The sequence below is a fragment of the Delphinapterus leucas genome, chromosome 8, assembly GCF_059928025.1.
Source record: "Delphinapterus leucas isolate spDelLeu-1000000601 "Yukka" chromosome 8, BTC_Dleu_Yukka2, whole genome shotgun sequence".
NCBI lineage: Eukaryota > Metazoa > Chordata > Mammalia > Artiodactyla > Monodontidae > Delphinapterus > Delphinapterus leucas.
The window spans coordinates 5,806,002-5,830,983 of NC_143136.1; the positions used below are offsets into that span (position 1 = coordinate 5,806,002).

At 53.7% G+C, this 24,982-nt stretch overlaps 1 protein-coding gene across 2 annotated transcripts in view; it reads right to left on the reverse strand.

Moving 5' to 3' along the window:
- SH3BP4 (SH3 domain binding protein 4) overlaps positions 1 to 24,982 on the reverse strand; it is a 94,057-nt gene that overhangs the window by 39,172 nt on the left and 29,903 nt on the right. For both annotated transcript variants that reach the window (XM_022568027.2, XM_022568030.2), the window contains exon 2: positions 16,533 to 16,602. The gene's annotated coding sequence lies outside the window, so the exon portion shown is untranslated. The remainder of the gene's footprint in view (positions 1 to 16,532; positions 16,603 to 24,982) is intronic.

Consider the following 24,982-nt stretch of genomic DNA (forward strand, 5'->3'; position numbering starts at 1 on the left):
GGTTTTGGGGCCAGATCAGAGTGTGACCAGCAGCTCCAGCTGTGTGCTCTCGGACAAGTGACTTAACCTCTCTGAGCGTCTATCTGTATCACCTGCAGCAGGAAGATAGTAAAATCTGGCTCACCAGGTGAGCGCATAGGAGGCGCTCAATAAGGACCATTCCTCGTCATCGTGCCTGGAGATGAACGCCGGCCGGCCCAGCACTGATGTCCCCAAAGAGTGATGTACCAGGGACTCAAACCAACTTACAAAGTCTCCTGCACACCACAGAGTCTCTGCATTTTCACTTGGAGGCGTTGGCATTTACTCAAAACCCAGGTCACCACCCGCTCACCTTCGATGACTTCCCCTTCATCCCTGGTGGAACCCCTCAGATGGGCGTAACTTAACTTCCTGGGGCCTCCACTTCCTTGTCTATAACTTGGGGAAAATTACACTCTTGACCTCTTCGGAGTGTGTGGATAAAATCTGCTGGTTCATGCCGAGTGCTTAGGGAAGAGCCGGCACACAGCTCTCCCCAAGGCAGGGTTTCTTGCTCTTGGTGCCAGAAACACTCTGGGTGGGACCATGCTCTGCGGGGGACCGCCCTGCCCACTGCAGGATGCCTGGAAGCACCCCTGGCCTCCACCCGCCAGAAGCTGGGGGCATCCCCACCCCCAGACAACCCAAATGTCTCCAGGCACTGCCAAGTGTCCCCCAATATCGCCCCTCTGATAATCACTGTCCTCGGTGAGGGCTATTGTTATTAATGTTATTTATCCTCTTCCTTTACCTTTAAGTCTGAGCCCCGCTGGTGTGTTGACACCTCTTCTCTCTGGCTCCCTTCCTTCCATTTCCAATCTCCACCTCCCACGCTCCACCCCATGGTCACGCCCGGCACCCCTGCTCCCCAAAGGGCTCCTCTTAACAGTTTCCCCACCCTGGATGCCAATGCCAACCACCTGGAGAGGCTTTTGAATAACACAGTCCCACCCTGGAGATTCAGCAGTATTTTTAAAAAGCTCTTCCGTAATTCTAATGCACACACAGGGCAGAGAATCACTGTGCAGCCCGGACTCACTCACCAGCCACCAAAGAACCTACAACAGTCCTTTCACTTAGAACCCAGGCTCTATTGCCTCAACTTCAAATGGTGGTCCGAGGTGCCCCCCGACCTCTTGGAAAAAAGCCCACTTGTTCAACCCCCTGCTTCATTCCCACCCAACCCCCAGCTACAAGGGTCCCAAAGGCCAGCTAACAGGTCCCCTCCCCAAATTCGGCACACTCAGCTGGGCATGCTACTCACCTTACCTGGAAGGTTCCCTCTGGCTCCTCTAACCCCGGCCAAACCCATCTACCCTTCAACAAATCCTCCCCGGATGGCTCTGCTGTCACTGATCCCATACCTCGACCCATCACAAAACCACCCAAGGGCAGTTTCTGGGTCTTACACACAAGGTCCTGGGTCAACACACCCAGGGAACTAAAGTCCTGGAGGCAAGTTCTGCAGACATACACGAGGCACAGACACAGGGACGCTCCAGATGGATGACTCATCCCACACAGGGCACAAGCCCACAATGCGGGTGATGTAAGCTCTGCGAATCCATGGGCCACTGTGCCCTAAAAAACATTTGACCTTGAAGGGATCAACATGTGTTTTTATTTTAAAAAATTAATTAATTTATTTATTTTTGGCTGTGTTGGGTCTTCGTTTCTGCGTGAGGGCTTTCTCTAGTTGCGGCAAGCGAGGGCCACTCCTCATGGCGGTGCGCGGGCCTCTCACTGCGGTGGCCTCTCCTGCTGCGGAGCACAGGCTCCAGACGCGCAGGCTCAGTAGTTGTGGCTCACGGGCCTAGTTGCTCCACGGCATGTGGGACATTCCCAGACCAGGGCTCGAACCCGTGTCCCCTGCACTGGCAGGCAGATTCTCAACCACTGCACCACCAGGGAAGCCCTCCACATGTGTTCTAACAGGTAAGTGACGGCTGGAGGCCAGACAGAGGGCCCAGTACGGAGCAGCCTGATGTGGCCTCAGGAATCCCAGGACCTCTTCATGGCCTTCAACCCCAATTCGTGGTGTCAGTGTCGCTGCCTCCAGAACAGATCCAACCGCACTTCGCTGGGCGTTGAGTCTGAATTGAAGCAGATCACAGGAATACCAAGCACCTGCAGAACTCCCTGCATCAGAAGGGCCCCGGGAGCATCAAGGTTTTATTTTTAGAAGCAGGACACATTCTTCAAAGAAAATCTTTGCAGAAACCTTGAGCCAGAACTAGGTAAATACGAAGCAGCTCTGTCAGAAAGGCGGAAAGGGGAGGCGTGAGAACAGGTCTGGGGAGGAGACGGGTCCACCCGCTAGCCCACCTGCTGCCTGCCCAGCCCCATCACTTCCTACCCCAGATGGAGGAATCATTCACTGACCATCCACCTGCACGAAGGGCAGCATGAACACTTTACATGCACCAGACATAGCCATTCCACCCCAGGCACACGCACCCAAGGGAAAAGGAAGTGGATGTCCACAGAAGGGCTCGCGTACAGATGTTTGGACTGGATTCATTTTTCATAATGGCCCCAAACTGGAAACAACCGTGACGTCCAGCAATAGGATAAAATAAACCAATGGCGGCACATTCATACGGCGCCACTGATAGGAAATACACATCCATGCCACACCGAGGTGGCCCACGGCCATGAAGCTGAACACGGAAGCCAAACCCAGGAGCACGCGTCTTATAGGATGTATGAGAACAGGCAGGTGGACCCTCAGACATCAGCAAGAGTGGATGGCAGGAGGAGGCGGGGCCAGATGGGGAGGGGCACAGGGAGCCACTGGGTGATGGGGACACAGTTTGAAGGAGTGTGGGTGACACAGGCGTCAAACCTCAAGGATGCATGACGTATGAAAGTGCAATGATGACATGACATGCCTTTCAGAGTATAAAGAAGTATAAAGAAGCAACCGAAGCAGAAACGTGGGGTTTCTGCCTGCAGTTAGGGGGCTAATCACAGAGCTGGGCTGAGAACCAGGCCTCCGGGGAGCCTCCACTGACTGGAGGGTTTCACTGAGCCGGACGGAATTGTCTGGCATCACCTGCGGCCGATGCCCCAAGCCTGGCCCCCATGTGCCTACACGCACCAGGGTCTTCGATGACCTGTTTCCCATCCACACAGACAAAGGCCTACCTGACCGCCCCTCCCCCTCTCCCTCCACCTCCCCACGTGGCCGCTCTGAGTCCCCAGGGGCCCCCGGGATGTGCTGTGCTGGCTAACACCTCGCCAAGGTGCCCTGGGGTCAGCGAGGCCTCGGACGGGCTGGTTCCCAAGCTGCTGTAACAAATCACCCCAAATGTGGTGGCTTAAAACAAAGAAACTGTTCTCTCCACCTCTGGATGCTAGAGGTCTGCAATCAAGGTCTCTGCAGGGCCCTGCTCCCAGAGGCTCGGGAAGAATGTGATCCAGGCCTCTCTCCTGGCTCGTGGCGTCACAGGCAAGCCTTGTCTCTCCTTGGCTTGCAGGTGCCCCCAAATCTGCCTCCATCTCACGTGGCCTTCTTCCCTGTGTCTCCACGTGGCTGTCTTCTGAGGGCACCAGTCATGGGATTAGGGTCCACTCACTTTGACTAAGCCACTTACATCTGCAAAGGTCCTATTTCCACAAAAGGTCACATTCCGAGGTGCCAGTAGACGTGACCTTCCGGGGACACGATAGCACTTGGACATCGAGTAACAAGGGAAGGCAGGTCGGGGGAAGGCCAGGCAAGAGGCAGGCGGCGGGTTGCTTCCTGCCCAGAGCAGCCCCGCGGGGACTTTGGCCCAGCCGGCCGGGCAGGTGAGACATGAGCCCTTGTGAGAGTGGCCTGGGACTTTGTGGGACGCTGGCTGGGAGTTAAGGGAACGTCCCTCTTGTCTAGTGAAGTGGTCACATGCCCAGTTAGACGCAGAGGCGTCAACCCCTTTGGGGCCTTCTTTACCTAAGACATGCACATAAGGGAATCCAGTAACAATACGGGTGAAAACTTGGCAGGTAACTCGGGTTTCACCCTCAGCTCCAGTTAAAAGAACTTCAAGGAGCACGTTCTTAACTGTTACGCTTCTCACCGGGGCAAACAGAGCCTACTCTGATGACAGGCTGTCTGGCGGAGATGCTGGGTCAGTCGCTGCGTCAGTCACTAAACTTTGCTGTACCGCGGGGGCCCGCGGGACCCGTGGGCAGGTGCAGGGACGTTCCCGTCCCCTGTGTGCCCATGCTAGGGCAAACGGGGAGCTGCCAGAGTCTGAGGGATGTCCCAAGTCCTTAAAGCAATAGGCTGCCCTCTGCCAACACCACATCTGTGGTCACCAGCCCTGGCACCCCGGGCTCCCCTACAACAGGACCTAATCGCGTGCCTCTAACTGCTCATTTAATTGTGTGTCTCTCCAACCAGGCCGTGAGCTCGAGATCAGCAAGGACCTCCAGCATCCCTGGCACACAGCAACAATCTCTCAATGAGTAGCACTTACACCAACCAAGGGCTTACAGGTTGCTCCAATCTCACAGTATATGAACGGGGCGGCTTCTCCAAAGCAAGACTTCTTATGCTCATAGTCTTCTTCACGTCTGTCCTGAAAACCTGAAGGTTATCAGAAGTGGAGTCCTTTTTTTTTTTTTTGCGGTACGCGGGCCTCTCACTGTTGTGGCCTCTCCCGTTGCGGAGCACAGGCTCCGGACGCGCAGGCTCAGCGGCCATGGCTCACGGGCCCAGCCGCTCTGCGGCATGTGGGATCTTCCCGGACCGGGGCACGAACCCGCGTCCCCTGCATCGGCAGGCGGACTCTCAACCACTGCGCCACCAGGGAAGCCCAGTGGAGTCCTCTTTAATTTAAGTCACTAACTACAGGGGTGCTAAGCACTTGTCATGCACCTTGTTAGCTGCTACAAGAACACAAAGAAAAGCAAGACCATCCTGCTTTTAGCAGGCTCGCGGAAATGATGAAGACACAGACGCAAACTACAACAGAAACCATAATACAGGTAAAACAGCCAACCCCATCCATCCACTGCTGTCAGCTGAATGGTGTCCCCCCAAAAAAGATATGCTCGAATCCTAAATCACAGACAGGCCCTAAATCAATCACTGGTGTCCCTATAAGACACTGGGATACAGAGACACAGACACGCAGAGAGAAGATGGCCACGTGACGATGGAGACAGAGACGGAAGTGATGCAGCTCAAGCCAGAGGGCGTCAAGATGATGGGTAAGCGACCAGAGCTGGAAGGAGGCCAGGAGGAGTCCTCCTTGAGCCCTCAGGGGGAAACCTGCAGACATCTTGACTTCAGACTTGCAGCCTCCAGATCGGAGAGGATCCATTTCTGTTGTTCAAAGCCATGCAGTTTATGGTCATTTGTTATGCAGCCCTGGGAAACTACAGGTAGACCTCCGAGATAACACAGGTTCAGTTCCAGACCACTGCAATAAAGCACATATCAAGATAAAGCGAGTCACATGAATTTTTTGGTTTCCTGGTGCATAGAAAAGTTACTCTACACCCTGTACTGTAGTCTACTGACTGTGCAACAGCATTGTCTAAAAAATGTGCAGGGGCTTCCCTGGTGGCGCAGCGGTTAGGATTCCGCCTGCCAACGCAGGGGACATGGGTTCAAGCCCTGGTTCGGGAAGACCCACGTGCCGCGGAGCAACTAAGCCCACGTGCCACAACTACTGAGCCTGCGCTCTAGAGCCCACGCGGCACAACTGCTGAGCCCGTGTGCCTAGAGCCCATGTTCCGCTACAAGAAAAGCCAACGCAATGAGAAGCCTGCGCACCGCAACGAAGAGCAGACCCTGCTCGCCACAAGAGAAAGCCCGTGTGCAGCTACGAAGACCCAACGCAGCCAAAAATAAAATAAATAGAATAAATACATGTATTAAAAAATAAAATAAATTAAAAAATGTGCAGGCCTTTATTAAAAAAATACTTTATTGCTAAAAAATGTTAACCATCATCTGAGCCTTCAGTGAATCGTCTTTTTGCCATAGTCACATCAAAGATCAATGATCATGGATCCCCAGCACAAATATAATAGTTATTATGTGAAATAGTTAAATAAATATTTATTTTAAAAAGTAACAAAAAGTTTGAAATAGTTGAAGAATTACTGAAACGTGACTCAGAGACACAAAGTGAGGAACTTTTGCTGGAAAAAGGACGCCAACAGACTTGCTCGATGTGCGGTCGTCACAAACCTTCAATTTGTTAAAAAAAAAAAAAAGTATCTGCGAAGTGCAATAAAACGAGGTGTGCCTGTCGCCCCGCCCTACCCCCACAGCATTTGTTGGTCGTGTGTCAGGCACTATTCTAAGTGCTTCTTAGAATCAGGCACTGATTTACATGTCACAGCCACCCCATGACACAGACGGTTGATCATTCCCTCCAACCACAGTCGAGAAAACCGAGGTGCAGAGAAGCTAGGTCACTGGTCCAACGTTTCCCAGCTGGGTGGCCGCAGGGCCTGCTGCGTGAGCCCGAGGCTGGTGTGAGCCCAGCACAATGATGGCAGGGTTGGAGCAGCTCCTTTCTAGACCATTCTGAGACCACCAGCTGCTCCTCCCCTGTCCGCTGGGCCAACGGCAGCCCGGCTCCTGGAGACCAGAGCAGGACCCCCGAGCTGGGCTGCTGGGCAGAGCTAGCAGGATAGTCTAAGTGTCTGCTCTGTGGTTTTGTTCTGTTTTTGTAATCAATGCATAAATTAACAAACCTGGCGTGAATTCACTCCCTGTTTTTCTGCAGAGCCTCTGCTACAAGTCTGTACCAGGCAGAGATGAAATGGAATCCAACCGACCTGACAGGTTTCCTGCGGGGAGGGTGAGTTCACCCGAGGCCCTGGAATCCAGGTCCCCGGCCTTCTGATAATCAGCTAATTTCCTTCTAGTTCTGAGGATGACACAGGAGAGGCGCTTGGCCAGGGAGAAAGTGTGACCTGGTTCCAGAGGGCAGTCGGAGAAGTTTTCCTTTCGCCTCCAACTAAAAAGTGCCCAAGGATGATTATTTTATACAGAGGGTAAGAAAAAGGATCGGGGAAGAAAGAAATGACCCACAGTAGAAAGGGGCTTCTCCTCAACCGTTCCGTCCTCTGCTTTGTTTTGTCACCATTCATACCCAGCCGTCTAGCGGATTCTTAGCGGCATCTTCTCCCTGCTGCCACCCCTCCCCCATCCTTCCTCCTCCTCCTGGTCCACAGGAAGGCTGTGCCCTCTGTCACCCAGAGCCTCGGCTTGGACCAGAGCCCCGGGCGGCACCGGCAGCTGGCTCGAGCCCAGGGCTCATTTCTGCACGGCCCCTGAGCTGCTGCTCTCCTCCCCTCCCCTCCCCCGAGGCGGCTCCTGCCCCAAGCCTTGGACACACTGTTCCCATTGGGGTTGGTGACGAGGCCACCGGAGCCCCAGGTCCTGAGGGCATTTTCCTACGTGCGTCTCACCGGGCCGCTTTCTAACCACTGACCTCTCCATGGCCTCCCAGGGTGACGGCCCTCTCCTTCCTCTCTGAGCTGGCCTTTGAGGCTTGTCTTGCAGGTGTCTCCCCAGCACCTGCATGGCTGGTCCTTCCCCCTTCCTTCCGAGATTTCCCCTCCTCTGTCTGCCTTCAAGTGTCCAATGTCCCGCGTCCATCCTTGTCCTTCTGCTCTTGTCGCTCGCAGCATTCTCCTTAGGGGGCCTAGCCACCCCAGGGAACAGGGCGGGGATGGGACCACCTAGTCTCTGCTGATGCCCAAAGCCTGGTCTGCCTGGCAGCCCTGTCTCTGCAGCACCTCCTACATGCCCTCAGGATGGCGACCTCAGGGCCAGCATGCCTGTCTCATCTTCCCCCACCCGAGCCTGCCCCATTTCCCGTATCCCCATTCCAACAAAAGCACCGCCCACCTCCCCCGAACCAGTCCGTTCTCTAGTTGAAACAGGAATTTTTTTTTTCTGGAAAGCATCGTTTCTCAACCTTGGCACTACTGACATTTGGGGCCGGATCATGTTTTGCTGTGGGACCCGTCCTGTGCACCGCACATGGCCAGCAGCACACCTGCCTCCACCTCCTAGATGCCAGTAGCTGCCCCCAGCCTCAGCTGTGACAAGCAAAAATGTCTCCAGATGCTGCCAATGTCCCCTGGGGACACCAGTGCTGCAAAGGGCCAGACAGGGAAGATCGTGGGCTTCGTGGGCCACTTGGCCTCAACTCCAGCCACTCAGCTCTGCCCCTGAAAGGCAAAGACGGCCACAGACAGTGAGTGCGCATGGCTGGGTCCCAATAAAACCTTATTTACAAAAGCAGGGTGCATGCAGGATTTGGTCCTGAGGCCACACGCCACTGGCCCCTACTCCGGGCGTCACCTGCTTTCTGGCCGGCTCCCGTCCCCTCCGTGCCTTCTTTGGGGCACTACCCATGCCTCACCTGGACACCCACGTCCTTCAAGTTGCCTGCCACCTGGACCCCCTACTCAATTTCTCAGGTACGAGCCCACCCTGACCCTACAAAAACAGAAATCGTTTGAATCCTAACTAGGAAGATGGCCCCCTTTATCGTGGGCCAGGCCCTGTGCTACAGGCTTTACCAACTAATTTAAATCTCCAAAGCGGATCCGGTGCGTAGAGATAACGAAGCAGATGTGAAGAGCCAACTTGTCCTAGGACACACAGATACCGCGTGGACCCCACACCTTCATCCTACCTGGATCCCAAGTGGACAATTCGCTGCTGTCACTGCCCGACACTCCCCCCCCACGGCGCCCTCCTCCCCCATCTCCTGTCTCGGCCCCTCTGGGTCCACAGGCAGGGCCACGGGACCGAGGGGTGACGCTGGAGGCCCGCGGCAGCCCAGACCAACACTGGCATCCTCGGAGGGGCTCACGCCCTCCCGGGGACACGGGCCCAGCGGGTATCCAGGCCGGCAGCCCCGGGCAGCATCTCAGAGTGAGACCCATGGTTCTCAGCATCCGGTGGTCCTGGCTGCCTCCGTCCGGCTGGTTTCCTTTCTGGGAGGTTTGTATTACACTTAAAAATCATTAAAAATGAAAAAGAATATACTTCGTTTCCCATAAAAATGCTAAGCCAGAGGTTTCTGGTTGATCTATTCTTTATCAAAACCTAGGAATGTCAGGTACAATACTCCCGAAGCAGCGAGTCGCCCTTATGAGGTTTTCTGAACGTGCCCAGGCCCAAAGGAAAAGAAACAAGAAAAGAAACGAAGCAGCAGCTCCCTATGGGAACAAAGCAGGAAGAGATGGGGGGGGGGCCTGAGCCTGAGCCCCCCTCCCACATGCCGTCCTTTCTCTGTTTCACGCCCGCCGCAAGAAGAGAGAGCAGGCTCCCAGCAGGGCTTCCCAGTACAGAGAGGGCAGCTTTCTCGGGTGCCCCGGCTCGGCCAGCCCAGGACAGGATTAGGGTCGGAGCCAGAGGGCTGGAGCCGGACAGCGGCAGGGACTCTACCCGCTCCCCACCCACCCGGAGGTCAAAACCCCTCCCTCGCAGGATACAGGCTCCTGGGCCCACCTTGAGGTTCTCACTGGGTAGGGACAGACAGGCTGAGCTGTCACTCAGGTTAGCACCATTTGAGTTGAGTTTAGTAAAGGGAAAATGACAGCAAGGTGGGAGGTTGCAGGAATGCCCTAGGGTAGTGGCAGCAGCGGGGCGGTGGAGGGGGAGGAAGGTACTGGAATCTGGGGAGACAGGGAAGGGCTGCTCCAACCCCCCCCCCCGCGCCCGCCTTTCTACTGGAGGCAAGGGAGCCCACCTGATGCACTGATTTCAGATGAACCGCCCGGGCCAACACCCCCATTCCCCCGCAGGTGTGGAAAGAGCACGAGGGGCAGCCCCAAGGCAGCCACCGCATGCGAGGTCCAGGAGGCTGCTTTGTCGCAACAAGTCTCCCTGCGGTCCTGATGCAGGCGACCGAGGGGCCACGTCTGGAGAGACGCCTGGCCTGACGCCCCTCACTCAGTAAAGCGGCACTTCCCGGCACTGCCGTGTTAGCTCACAGATGGGTGAATCCACAGGGGACAGCACCAGACCTGCCACCGCACCACAGTGACCCAAGCCAGTCCACGCCAAGGGCGACTTCAAGTCCAGGGCAAGCCCTGGCTCTTGGGAGATCTGTAAGATGCCAAGGACAGGTGTGCAGGCGGAGGGACAGGGCTGGTGGGGGCAGGGAGCTGGAGTCTAAAACTAGGGGTCTCGACAAGAACTTGGAAATGAGAGAAGATGGCTCTTAAAATTAAGTCAGAACATCACAGGATAATGGATCCTAGCAGCGCTATTCACAACAGCCCAAAGGCAGAAACAACCCGAGTGTCCGGTGACAGATGAACAGACCCGCACAGCGGGGTGCCTCCATAAGGCAAATATCGCTCAGTGCGAAAAGGAAGGACATTCTGACACATGCCGCAATGCGGGTGAACCTTGAACACACCGCGATAAATGGAAGAAGGCTGTCACAAAGTCACGTATTGTACGGTTCCGCTTATAAGAAATACCCAGAAGAGGTAAATCTGGCTGCCAGCAGCTGGGGATGGGAGGGATGCCCCGTGGCTGCTCCCAGGTCTCCTGCTGGGTTGGTAAAAGGCTTTGGAACTAGAGGTGGTGGTGATGCAACTTCGTGAATATACTAAGTCCCACCCCATCGGGGCAGCTGACAACGTGCCCCCCAGAAACCCAACTCAGGCTAAAACGCGCGTGTGCGCGGAAAGCAGTCTGAAAAGACACCTTTACTTAAAGCATTGTATACGTTGAGATATAGCTTTGTTATAATCGGGGTAAACTACCAAGGGATGGAGAAAAAAACCCCTACATGTGGTCAGGAGGGAGGCTGGTCCAGCAAAGGGAAGAAAGCCGTAACAGGAGGAATCAAGGCGAACTGCACCCCAGTTACGGCCAGGAGGCAGCCGCTGGTCAAGGGTGCTGACCCAGAGCCCCCAGGCACTGTGGTCCCACTAGGGCAAGGCATCCCCAGTAGGGACAGGTGCAGGAAATTGGGGGGGGGGCAGGGCGGGGCGGGTTGAGGACTCTAAACACGCAACTCAAACGCGCTAAGCAAAGATGGGAACAGACTGGGGCAGTCAAAGCAAGCTGCGGGAGGACGGGATGGGGGCCTGGAGTCACCTGGATGCAGAGATTCAGGCCTCCCAGCCTGCGGGCCCTCGTCCTCACCCCTGTGGGTTCACCTTCATTACACCAGATCCACTGCTCCACCACGATGTGGGAGCGAACTGTGAAGGCACCGCCCTCCCCTAACTGCAGCCCCCATCCCCATTCTGCAGAAGAGCAAACTAAGGCACCACTGAGGGCCGGCGGGCAGAGCCACACAGCTTTAGTGACTGAGATTTGCATGCGGACGGGCTTGTTTCAGAGTCCAGGCCACACCCTGTGGCCAGGACCCCATCAACCGGAGCTTAGTGAGATTCACTCTGAAGCCCACTCTTGAGTGGTACCCTGAAGAATGCCTACCAAAACTTAGCATCCCAAGGAGAGCAAACTGTTTCCTAGCGACATATGCAAACCTGCCTCGTGACAAATATTTATGCCCAAGCAGATGGAGGCCTGGTTCTCAAGTTACATTAAGTCCACTGGAAATCTAGAGATCCCTGGGGTGTCCTCTGATGGAGCCCGATGGTCTGGGCCTTGGCCCATTGAACACAATCTTTACCAATAATAGGTGTGTCCCCGTGGGGTTTAAGGATCTCTAGCTGTCAGTCCATTTAGAGGGTCCTCAAGACCCTGAAATGGTAGGTACAACTTTACAGGTATAGCTGCTTTTCTAAAGGGAAAGCTCATAGCCCTTATCAGAGTCCTCAAATGATTTTTGCCCTGGAAACCCCTGACTTGGAGGAAGGCCTAAGACCGGCTTGGAGATAAGGTGACCGGGAGATAAGCCCGTGTTGGGTCTGACTGAGGGCCTGAAGGTCTGCCCTTGACCAAGAGTGTTCAGCCCAAGCCCAGATGAAACTCTTCCTTCCTTTATCTGGTTATTATTTCTGTTGCTTTTTGTTCAGTCCCAATGATATTTGCTCCTTTATAGAATGGGGAGGACCTGGCTTATGAAAATTACCTTTGGACTGTAGCTGACCTGGGTTTGCTCTGATTCATACCTGAAAATCGGAGATGCTGTGCGGGTGGTCAACAGGGGCAACTGAGCCCGCGCGTGCTGCAACTACTGAGCCCTCGAGCCACCTCCTCACTCTCTGGGAGTTTCACTGCCCGGTCCAGGCACACCCCCAGCCTGCACACCCCACGGCCCCGTCCCCTCCGATGTGTCAGCAACAGATACCACGTACAGGTGAACCAATCCACTGTCTGCCTGCCGACCCAGCAATTGAGGACCAGCTCAAAAGGGTCAGTGGGGCCCAACCCACTTCTAAGAGCAGGGAGCTGAGAAAGTCAAAAGTGGCCCAGGGGCACGTCCTGCACGGGACGTGCTGGCTGGTGGGCATTCCTAGGCCAGGTGCACACTGGCTGAGCAGCAGAGGCCGGGTGACAGGGGAACATGCAATTCGATTCTTGAAGAGCAGTTTCACTTCTCAAATCCCGGTTCCCAGGTCTTCTGTGATCTGGGGGCTTGATCTCTGGATCTTTCCAACAATCCTCCCACTTTTTCTCTTGAGCAAGTTTTGAGTGCATATTCGATTCCTTTTTATCTCTGAGAACCTTCTGAGACTGGCTCCATCTTTACAGATGAGGAAACCGAGGACAAGGAAATTAGTTTATGCAGAATGCTTATGTGCTCCTAATTGAAATTTGTCTCTGCTTGGAAAAGACCAATGCGATAAGCTCTCTGCATAGACATTTTTCTGACCCAAGAATGAAATACAGTCACTCAGTCCTTCCTAAATTGCAGCCAGCCCAGTCAACTTTAAATAATGAACAAAAGGGGAAAACTCCAGCCAGAGATAGGGAAACTGGGGTTTTCTGATTAGATTGGGAAGTTCTTTGTAGTCTAAGCAGGTTTCATCGAGAGACTGGAAGGCTCTGGGAATAAACAACAGTGGAATCTTTCTTTGACTCACCTCTTTTATCTCCAGAGCCTCAAGTATGTTAAAAATGTCTCAGCGGTCCTAATGGCACGCCTGCTTTTAAGAAGGGTGAAGAGGCAGACTGGTGATGAGATTAAAACACAAGACCTGCAAGGATGCAGACGCCGTTTCTGGGGGAGCGCGTGGGTTTCTCACCCACCCGCATTCTCCAGGCTTCACTCCGTGGCACCTGACCTCACAGTCAACCGCAGCCTTTATTTAATGAGGCAGCACTTACGTGAGGCTTATTCATACAGAGGTTTTGAAAGAGGCTGAACACAGCCTTACATCCAGGCGATGCGTGGCTGGGTCCCCATCCCCGCAGTGGATCACCTGCCGACCACTGTGATGTCAGACCTCACCTCCAGAGGGGCCCTGCAAGCCTGGGATGCCAGCCTTGGTTGCTCTGTCCTGAGGACACCTGAAAGCCAGGATCTCCCTTACATACAGACTGGCCCCCGATTCAAACCTCAAAAGTAAACCAGTTAGTGGTGGCCAGGGCATGGGGACAGGGGGCAATGGTAGTAGTTACTTAATGGGGAGGGCGGTCTTCTTCCGGGGTGATGAAAATGTTTTGAGACCAGAGACAGGTGGTGGTCCTACAACACTGTGAGTGCGCTAAATGCCAACCAACCTGTACCCTTTTAAATGGCCGACTGAATGCTGTGTGAATTTCAGGCCAAAAAAACAAGACAAACTCACGCAATCAGAAACTGCAGAGATCCCGGGTCTGAAAAGTAACCCCTGCAGAGCAAGAATTTGTCAGTGACTGTACATGTGGTCCAGACGGTGCCCGGCCAGAGTCCCCTGACAGGAAGCGTGGACAAGTCCAGGCAGCTGGACAGCACCAGCCTTTGAGATCAGCCAGCTTACTTCCTAACTGTATCCTGTTCGAAGGAAATGTACCGTTCTAAGAGAAAAACTTTAATTCCATCTGTTTATTTTTACTCTAAAAATTACCTACGTGGCTCACGTTTCTGACTCACAGTTGACAGCTACCGGCCGGAGTGGGACTCGGGGATACTGGCCCACGTAGCTCATGTGTCCTCCCAACAAGGAAGTATGGCTTGGGGCACACACACAGGCTTATTAATAACTCTCTGAACTTGAACTTGAATGAGGCACTCTCTGAGCCTCACTTCTTGTCTGTAAAATGGGCAGGACATATGGAGTGTTCCTGGGCTGGAGGAGATACGACAGAGGAGGGTGAGCGGAGGCTGGAGCTCCCGCTTCCACGGCCACTGGCAGGATCACGGGAACCAGCCTTGACCTCCGTCTCCCCACAGAGCTCCTCCTTGGCTGGCACCCCCCCCCCCCGCCACCGCGCAAGGAGCTGTCGGGCCAAGCTGTTACTTGCCGGTTACACTGGTCCTTCACAGGGGTCTTAAAGTGAAGGGAACTGGAGCCAGGCATCTTTCCTGCTCCCTCACCTGGTCCATCACCTTGAATAGCAGCTTCCACCGGCCCTTCAATAAACTATTCCTGACAGTGATAACAGAGGGGGAATTACATTCAAATCACAAAATTAGGCACCAGCAAAACCCTGGGAAGCTCTGCCTCACAATGAACTTGAGATAAATCAGATCTTGAATGTTAAGAAGCAAAGAGGAAACACTGCATTTATGTTTCTGGAGGAAAAAAAGCCACACAAATTGGCCAGATGTCAAGATCCCATTTTGGTCACAGCCAGCGGGTGGTCTCTTTAAACGCTGGGAGACACAGGCCCACTCCCCTAAATTCCGCACAGGGCCCATCTGTCATCTCCAAGGCAAGCAGAGGTGATCCTCCAGCCTCCCAGGAACCCCTAAGGACAAGATGAGAACAGCCGGCACTGCTTCAGCTCATCTTGAGATGGAAGGCTGTCCATCTCAACCTCCTGTTTCCTCTTCCCAGAGGTCCTGCTGCCCCGGGTACCCTGGCTCAGGGCCGGAAAAAGCAAACCACATACATGACACCCAGGGGAGTGCCAGAGCCAGAGAGGGGTCCCAGGTGGGGCCCCACTGACCTCCTTTTCTGCTTTGCTCAGGAGGGGGTCTGCACCAGACCCCCAATGCAAACGCAGAGGTGGGATCCTGTGGGGGTCAGGCAGGGAGCCCTGCCGCACCACCGCTGGCATCTATCACGTTTATCTACAGAAAAGAACCCAGCTGCATACTTGCTTGCTGGACTTCAGAAACCCCAGCGTTCAGGCCCATGCCAGTCCGAAAGAATGTGAGGAATGTGGATGCCTTTCACTGGGTTTCACTGCAACCCAAACAGACCACAGCCTCCCGGGCTTGCTGATGGCTGCTTCCTGGGCAGAAATATTTTAAGTCCCTAAGACCTCCGCGGGGTGAGGATTAGCCCTGGGACAAGAACACTCCTGAATTCCTCACTCACCGTTAAAAGTCCCCCGGGTCATAACCTGCAAATGTCCCCAAACATTCTTTCGGTCCTAGAGCACAGGCTGATACTGGAAAACAAAGAAATGTGATATAAAAGGTGGGGAGGGAAGAAAGTTGAACCAAAGCCAATCATCTTCCCCCAGGTGAACAGAAGGCGCCCAGGACGTAAAGAATAACCTTCACTAATTCAAGCACTTTATTTGGAACGGCTTTTATTATTCAGACCTGACCCTGAAAGGAAGCAGCCTCTGAGCTGTTCCGTCTCAACTCCCCTCTTCACCCCGGGTCTGCAAATGACCCCGTTAATTTACACCCACTCCTTTCACCTGGAGAGGAAAGTCTCATTTTTTTTTAAACTCATGAAGTCTGCACTGTATCATGTAGATGATCTTACTCAACTGATTTCACAGAAGACGGCTTTTCCTACTAGTATTGCCAGCCGCAGGAATAAAGACCAAAAACGGCCGAGAGTGTATCCGCGAACGTTCTACCCGGCCACCCTTTACGCTCCCTTCTGCTGGGAGTTGCCGGATGCCTCCCATTCTTACTCCTGAACACGGGCTAATGCTTCCTGTTAACATTTTCTGCCATCGCACTCCTTCCCAGGACTAACCTCTCCCAGACCCACACAGCCAAACGCGTCGCACCTCGTCACTGGTGGCCATTGTTCGGGAAACTCAGAACCTCTTAGCTTTTAAGAATAACTCCTTTGTGTAAACACACAGGACAGCCGACCTGGGCTCCTCCGTCCCCAGGCTGTTCCGGGAGGAGGACAAGCTGCCCGGCTGGTTTCTGGGGAGAGCGAGAACGTTCCACCGGTGGCCACAGAGAGGAACGTCGCGGAGGTAAACAGAAACCAGGGGCTGTTCTGGGAACTCGCCGGTGCCAGGCACACCGGCGACATCTGACCTTCCCACGTGGGGACACGGACAGCTGACGAGGATGTGAAGACAGGGCTGCAGAGCTGGGAAGGGCCGAGAAGGGTCATGGGGAAGCGACCCCTCCCTCCCGAGGCTCTGTGGGCACACGGGGCCCATCTCCCAACACGGGTCTGTGCCTCTCGGTCACGACACAACCGCCTCCATGCGGCAGGCCCCGGTCCGGCCGCTTCTCAGATGCCTTGTCTGCAGCACTCACCTGCAACCGGGCCCAGCGACGTCAGAGGACCAGTCCCACGGCCCGGCCTTCTGTCCAGAGGAGGAAGATGCTACCAGACAAAAGGGGAAACGTGACTAAGATTTAGAGTCTCGTTCAGCTGAAGAACTCATTTCCACCTCTTCCCTCCAAGACTCTTCCACACCAAGAGCAGATTATGTTCTAAACTGCATTTATCGGGAAGGTGAGGACGGCGGTGGATGGCTGGGATGGGGCACCGGGACCCCTTTGCACCCCGGCTGCTGCGAGCGTGGCCGGCTTCCCAGAACTGCCTCCTGGAAAGAGGCACTCCTCCCCCCAGATCACGGCCCCGCCCTGGGGCGGCTACGAAGGGGTGAAAGGATGCCTGCCACCCCTCTCCCAACCCGGACGAGTGGGAAGTGCAGTCCCAGGGCCGGAGTGTCTGAGGGGTCTCCAAGGGCTTCCCTCTGCCCCCAGCCCCCAGTCTCTTCCAAGGGGGCCGACCCCAAGAGGGCGTCACAGTAAACCTGCATGGTGACCTGTGTCACCGTTGGCTTCTGGGAGCCCAGCCTGCCACAAGGGCTCTTTTCTGCTTGTGTCTCCCCCATGCTGCACCGTCTTCCCTCACCTGCTGTTACTTCTGCTGCAGAGACGGGCAGTGTTGGCTCAACAGAATAATCTTATCAGCTGAACCCAAAAGATGTATTCCTGATGCCTTCCCAGCAGTGGGGTTTCCTCCCCACTTGCTGGTCATTTAGGAGGTGGTTACTAACAAGTAACCATGGAGGCCATGTCTGTGACAGATTCCTTAAACAAGGATGCTGATGGATGGTGGAATTGAAGGTACCACCACCGCATGGCAGCCCCCCGCCACCCCGATGTTCTGGACGGCAGTAACAGAGCTGCTCCGAGCTTTACAGGAACCCTACACCTGGCCAGACTGTGAAACAGGAGGAAATTTCATCCTGGATACCTTCCCTAAATCACTGTCCTTGCCGGAACAGACAGCCCAGAACAGACCCTCGGCTGCGTAAATGATTCACATGCAATTACAAGGAGCATCACCAGAGGGCAAGAATTACCCCCTGAGATGCCGGGGCAGCTGGCCGGTCTTCAGAACATCGTTTCCCCTTGGGACTCCCATGATTAAATGAATTCCGGATGTGCCGAAAGCCCAGAGGGAGGGAGAGGGAGGCACGGAAGGAAATCAACCAGAAGCAAAGAGAAAATCCGGCAGGTGTACAGTTAACTCTCGAGGTAGAGACAGACCTAAGCGCACAAGCAACGTATGAAACCACAAAGGCAAAAGCAAAAACTCCAGTGAAATCGATGCACGCCACGAAAAAGGCAGCAACGGCCGAGGAAATATATTCAAATGTGACAAAAGGTTTAGATCCTGAGAAGATGAGAAAATGCGGGGATGGGGGAGAATGTTCAGGACTCAGAGGCCGCTGTCCACCCATCACGTGGATTTTGGATGCGTCCACCACGCAGCTCTCGGGTCCAAGGACCTCGGGGTATCATCACATGGCTCGCAGTACCCCAAAGACTGTCAAGACAGAGCAGGTGGGAACCTCGTTGTATTAAGGGGGCGGAGGCACTGAAAAGGCCCGGGGCAGGTGAAACATTGCAGAGGTGGCCTCTCCGAAGTGGGTTCATGGTTTTTGTCTGCTTTTTCTGACTTCTCTAAGCTTTCCACTTTGTTCTACGGTGAGAATAGTATGCATTTATTGTATTCTTTTTTGTTTTCAAGTCACTATACCAGCCTAAAAACTTGGATGTCTCCTTTCCTTTATAAACCCCAAAGCCCCCGTGTCTAGGCTGGGGGATGGAACTTTCTATCTACCCTACATCCCGACCAGGGGCCCACACTGCTGGGCCTCTGACCCCTGCACGGGTCCATCTGCAGGCCCTTCAGGAAGGGCAAGAAGTGGCTGGGGGCTGGCGAGGCCACGGGGTCTCCCTGCAAAGAGCATCTCCGTGCAGCTAACGGCCTTGGCCTCTGGCATCCACGTTACTGCTCACGCTAAAGCCCATCTCCCAGACACAGGGTGTGACTGTACACTCTGCGGAACCAGAGCCGACCGCCACCAGGTCTTTCTGAAGAGAAAAGTATGTTTCCCCTCTCAGTCCTTTTGCACATCCTCATTCACTGCGGCTTTAGGCGCCGGGCCGCTCAGCACTTGGGGCAAGGGCCTAGGGAGCCACTGGGCTTTTCTCTTGTCTACTCCAGCAGGCTCCTGGGTACAGAGCTTCTGTTTACAGCCCAACGGCCCTGAAGCTGAGCTCTATTCCCTCAAATGGACCCTGGCAGGTTCCTGGATGGGCCATGGGCAGGTACAAGTGCACACCTGGAGCGCTCTACCCGCTCAGTGTTCACAACTCTGGCCGTGAACAGTCATGCCGATGAGGTCCAGGGTGGGGGGGATTAGGTGAACAGGACCAGCTGGCCCCTTTCCACCTCCCCAGCTCCAGGTTCTACCTCTCTGGAAGCCCCAGTCTTCTGCACAAAGACCAGCTTTCCTGACAGGAGAGGGGTGTGGTCCTTCACCCAAAGAGGGAGCCGCCAGTCACCAGGGGGCCCATCAGTCCCCATGGCCCCCAAAAGGAAACACGGGACTTAGTGTATGTGGACCAAGTTAGCCCAAAGCTCTGGAGTGTAGAACATGCCTAATTCCCTGATTTTCTCGTTTGTTTCCAGACACATCAGTGCTTTTATTAGCCGAAGTTTGGGGGAAATCTCCGAGAACCAAAGAGCTGTAAAAAGCAGTGCTGAGAAGACTCTGTTGTCTTCCAGAACCTCCAAGCATGAGTACGGTCCAGTGAGAGCAGCACTGAGGGCGCCCTCACGCATCACTTAGTAGCTGTTTTAGCCACAGCTTACAATCTCGGCTGACGATGTAGCTACAGAGTTAATCCTACCTGAGGAAGTCTGGAAACCTCCGTAGGTAAACTTAGAGGTTCAAGAAACGTAGACAGTAGACTCTATTCCAGCAAAGACAGAGATGACGGCCCTGTCTTCAATTCTCACCCCAGGACAGGCCCCAACAAGACACTCAGCCATTCTCTCCACTTGCCCTATGTCATGAATCAAATTATGCCCCCCAGCCCATGCCTATGTTGAAGCCCTAACCCCCAGACCCTCAGAATGTGACCATATTTGGAGAAAGGGTCTTTATAGAGGTAATCAAGTTATAATGGGGTCATTAGGGTGACTCTAAACCCAATATGACTGGTGTCTTTACAAAGGGGGAAATTTGGAGGCAGATACACGCACACAGGGAAAACTCCACGTGAAGGCAGGGGTCAGGGTGATGCTTCTACAAGCCAAGGGTTGCCAGCAAACCACCAGAAGCCGGAGAGAGGCCTGGGACAGCTTCTCTGGGACAGCTTCAGAAGGAACCAACCCCGCGGACACTCAGTCTTAGAGTTCCAGCCTCCAGAACTGTGAGACAATAAATTTCCGGTGTTTAAGCACCCCCGCTTGTGGTCCTTTGTTACAGCACCCTGGCAAACTAATACAACCTATCTGCAAAACGGGATTAGGAATTCTCACCATGCTGCCTGTCTTCAGAGCTGAAAGTGACAGATTCAAAAATGCTCTGTAACCCCGGATCCACCTGGACCGACAGCTTGGCCTGTGTTAACCCCATGAGAGCCGTCCGTGCTGCAGGACCAAGCCTCTCGGGGCAGGACCTACGTGGTCCTTTGATGTCACTGAACACCCACACCTGCGTGCTTTGTTCCTACAATCCCAGTATGCGCTCAGTGGCCCTATATCCACGCAGACACCCAACACAGCTCTTCAAAGCTGGAGGGGAAGCGTTTCCAGGGGGGTTTTGGGGAGACTGGAAAACCAGGAAGCTTTTTCCTTAGGTTTCCAACCGTCACGATGGAGACAGACGGATCCACCAGCCAAAGGATCCTTTATATCCCGCATCTGACAATAGCTAGACTAGGATCTCTCCGCGGCAGGGCTCGGTTCTCGCCCACCCCTGACCCACCACACCTGGAAACACCAAAGTAGCAGCGCTAAAGCACAAAGCAGAAGCCAAACCCAGCCCGACACATGTCTCTGCCCGTGAATGAGGAACAGTTTTCAACAGTTGGAGGAGAAAATCAAGACTATTTCATGACATAAAAACTATATGAAATTCAGGTCGCAGGGTCCAGAAATATAATTTTATTGAACACAGGCACACCCGTCGTTCCTTTACGGTTTGTCTGTGGTTCTTTTGCGTGTCAATGACCGAAATACTTACTGCCTGGCCTTTTACAGTAGAAGTGTGCCGACCCCTGCTCTACACCAGCCCTACACAGGCCACGGGGCAGAGGGCCAGGCCGGTGTAGGCTCAAGCCACAGAGAAGTGGGCAGCACCCGCGGCGGGTGCATAGCCGAATGGCCGAGGGCTGGCCAGGTAGCGGGTAGGATCTGAGACAGCAAAAGGGAAGGGAAGGCGAACAAAGGGAGGTGTGGCTCCAAACGGAAACAGGAATGGCCCAAAGGTAAAATCATCCACTGGAAACTGTTTACTGGAGCTGGCTCCAACCTCCAGTGAGGAGGGTTCCCGGGCCCCAGCCCTGAGCGCAGGTTAGCAGCATTGTAGCACTATGGGATGCTCAAGGCACATCGGGGTCCTGTGGCCTGGCCGTGGACTTCACCCTCGGTTTTTCATTGTTTATGGAAGAAACTACAAGGCCACCAACTGACAAAACTGAGAAAAATCACGCTTCTGCAGACTGACCTTTGTATTTAATGCTAACAAAATAAACACTAGTAAAACTGTTCACTGAAACAGTACTTAGGTACGTGGCAGGTGATGCAGCCAAGTGAAATCATGCCTGATCTATGGGGCAGAATCTTCTTACACAGAATACGGAACTGGTTCACCTACCTCTCCGAAAATTTCACAACATTTCAAATGGTATAGATGGTGCGGTAAGGAATACCCTTTCCTCTCTCGTGTATGAAACCAATATTGAATATGAAGCACAAAGGGGGTATTATTGAGACACACGTCAACCAGACGCCCACAGTGGTTTCACCCTGTACATCTGTGGGTTCCCACCTGGTGCCTGACATGGTATCAAGTGGGCGGTTTAGTTCATTGTGCGCGGCCGGCGTTTCTGAGCATCCTTCCTCCCTGGCAGGGCGGGGAAGAGGTCTCTCAGGTATGTGGGCGCCCACACCTGTGGCCAGAAGGCTGCCGTGTCCTCCTCCTTTAGGCTTCTTCTCCCACTGGATGGAGCTGGTGGGCCTTGTTATGGACATTTTAATGGATTTAATTATCACATAAATAATTATGTGAGATGAGCAGTTTCCAGGACTGGTCAGGTGGAATATTTTGTAAAAGACTCGATAATGGGGAATCGCTTAAAAACAGGCTGGTAAACTAGACCACGTTAAACATTTAAGGAAAAAACAATAAAACTCCAGAAGAACTCTGGACTCAGACAGCTTTGCCAGCCTTTGTGTTGTCACTTGACTTTAAATGGGGAATCAAGAGGATGTACTAGGCTGTGGTCCATGCCAGACACAGCCATGAAACAAACACACACTCAGAGAAAGAACTTCACCCCATATAGGAAGACCGGAAGATCCACGGACACTGGCTTTTTCCATTAAAAAAAAAAAAAATGCTATTTCTTCCAGGCTTAGACTAACTTTTTCTACTCACTGACCAATGACTTAGGGACTTTTACAATCTGACCCGGGTCACAGTTCTGGGCTCCCAGCGGGGCTGGAGGCTTAAATCCAATGTCTTGATGGTCACCACTTAAAAGCTAATGAGGGGGCTTCCCTGGTGGCGCAGTGGTTGAGAGTCCGCCTGCCGATGCAGGGGACACGGGTTCGTGCCCCGGTCTGGGAAGATCCCACATGCCGCGGAGCGGCTGGGCCCGTGAGCCGTGGCCGCTGAGCCTGTGCGTCCGGAGCCTGTGCTCCGCAACGGGAGAGGCCGCAGCGGTGAGAAGCCCACGTACCGCACACACACACACAAAAAAAGCTGATGAGGGAGTGCTGCCGGGGGAAGTCCTAGGGTTTTTTTTTGTTTGTTTTTTACATCTTTATTGGAGTATAATTGCTTTACAGTGGTGTGTTAGTTTCTGCTTTATAACAAAGTGAATCAGTTATACATATACATATATCCCCATATCTCTTCCCTCTTGCGTCTCCCTCCCTCCCGCCCTCCCTATCCCACCCCTCCAGGCGGTCACAAACCACCTAGCTGATCTCCCTGTGCTATGCGGCTGCTTCCCACTAGCTATCTATTTTACGTTTAGTGGTGCACATGTGTCCATGTCACTCTCTCACTTTGTCACAGCTTACCCTTCTCCCTCCCCATATCCTCAAGTCCATTTTCTAGTAGGTCTGCGTCTTTATTACCGTCTTGCCCCTAGGTTCTTCATGACATTTTTTTTTTTCTTAGATTCCATATGTATGTGTTTGATGCTGACCGTAACCTCCTCCTTTGAATAATCGGGGAGCCGGCGCCAGCCCGGGGCTGGGTGTGGGAGCTACCACCTGAAGAAAGGCAGCCTGGAAACGGAGGCTTCTGAGATGGTCCCCAGTCAGACCTGTGGGCTCACAGATCAGCGCCACCCTTCACTGGCCTGATGACCTTTGCTCCATGACCTAAGTTGACTCTGGGCCTTGGCTTCCTCAAGTGTAAAAGGGCTCTCATATCATGCGAGAGATTACTCTTTTCTCTCTTTTTTCCTACTTTATCATCTTTTTTCTCCATATCACATGAGAGTATACTCTTTCCTTCTCTTCTACTAGCCTATGGACCACCTTGAGGGCAGGGACCCTGCCTTTCTCTTCCTTGAAACATAAAAGTCCAGAGATTTAAGCCAAATACACAGCGGAAAACTCACAAAATGCTTATGGCATAAATGGCTGAGAACTTAACTTCTTACACGTGAATAAAGCAGTGGTTCTCAAACACGGGCACGTATCAGACTCACCTAGAGGGTTTGTTCAAACCCAGACTGCCAGTCTCCACCCACCGAGGCCTGAGCCGGGCCTGAGAATATACATTTCTAACTTGCACCCAGGTGATGCTGGTGCAGCCGGTCCCTCGACCACACTGTGAAAACCACTGATATCATGCACGGTAGCTGACAAGGTGCTTCTCCATCTGGCCTCCTGGTGGTTGGAGGTGGGCAAGGCCGGCATCACCGTGTCCTTTTCAGCAGACGAGGGAACTGAGGTTCAACAAGGGTTTCAATGACTGACTGAGGTCAAGAAATGGGAAGCTGGGATCATAACCCCCGGTGCAAAGCAGCCCCCATGACCTTGACGAACAGACTAACAGTCAAGTGCAGAGAAAACAAAGGCAGAAAAAGGAGATTGCAGGGACTTCCCTGGCAGTCCAGCGGTTAAGACTCTGTGCTTTCCATGTAGGAGGCACGGGTTCGATCCCTGATCAGGGAACTAGGATTCCACATGTCACATGGCTTGGCCAAAAACTACAAAAAGAAAATATTAAAAAAGAAAAAGACAAAGCAGGCTGCAGTCAGACCAGATGTCTCCACGTGAGGGTATAAAATGCCGGCCTGGGTTCCAACACTGAACTCCTTCCTTCTTTCCTTCTTCCAAGACAGCAATTAGAACCACACGCCCCCTTCCCAAGTCTACTAAAGTAGGAAGAAGTGCAGTATCCTGCCTGATGTTTATGAGCCACAGGAAGGGAGTTTCTGTGCCAGTCCTGGGAGATGGCACAGAAAGAGCCTCCCGACAAACGTAGAAGAGGCTGAAAATCCTGGGACAAGTCGGTGGTGGAAGCTTAGACTCTGTTGGAACAGGGCCTCAAATCCCAGCTCGGCCCCTGAACGTGTGACCCCGGGATGTGTACCCTTGTTCCTCGGTGCCGGGTGGGGCGGGGAATTACCCGGCCTTGTGTGAGTGGCAGCCTCGGTCCCTGCACACATGGTGTCCAGCGCTGGTCCCTTTCTGCCAGAATCCCAACAGCTACCTCCTTCCTCAAAGCTGCCCTCCTGCTGGCTCACCCCTCCTGACCTCGGGCAGAGCTGGGGCAGAGCTGTCACGATGAGGACCACCCACCCTCTGACCTATTGGATTCTTCTTCCTGGGGACCTTCACCCAGGCAACCTCTCACCTTAGCAACTGTGAAAGAGGCAGGAGGTGGGAAGTGCAGCTGGAGCCACCCTAGCGGGCCTTTCCAGCTGACCCAAATTCCCCTCCACGCCCGACTCACCCAGAATAAGACCCCCGAGAGGCCCCTTTCCCGCTGAGCTTTGCAAAGAGGGCTAATTTCAGTTCCATAAGCCTAGGCAAAGCGGTGGAGAAAGGGCGGAATAGCTACTTTATAAGGGCATTGAGTGATCTGTCATTCGTTAATCTGCTACGCATTGCAATATCACAGACCACCCCCTACTTTTAGTCCTACTCTCAAAGACATGTAGAAACTGGGTCAGAAACAGAATCACTGCAACAAACATTTTCTGAA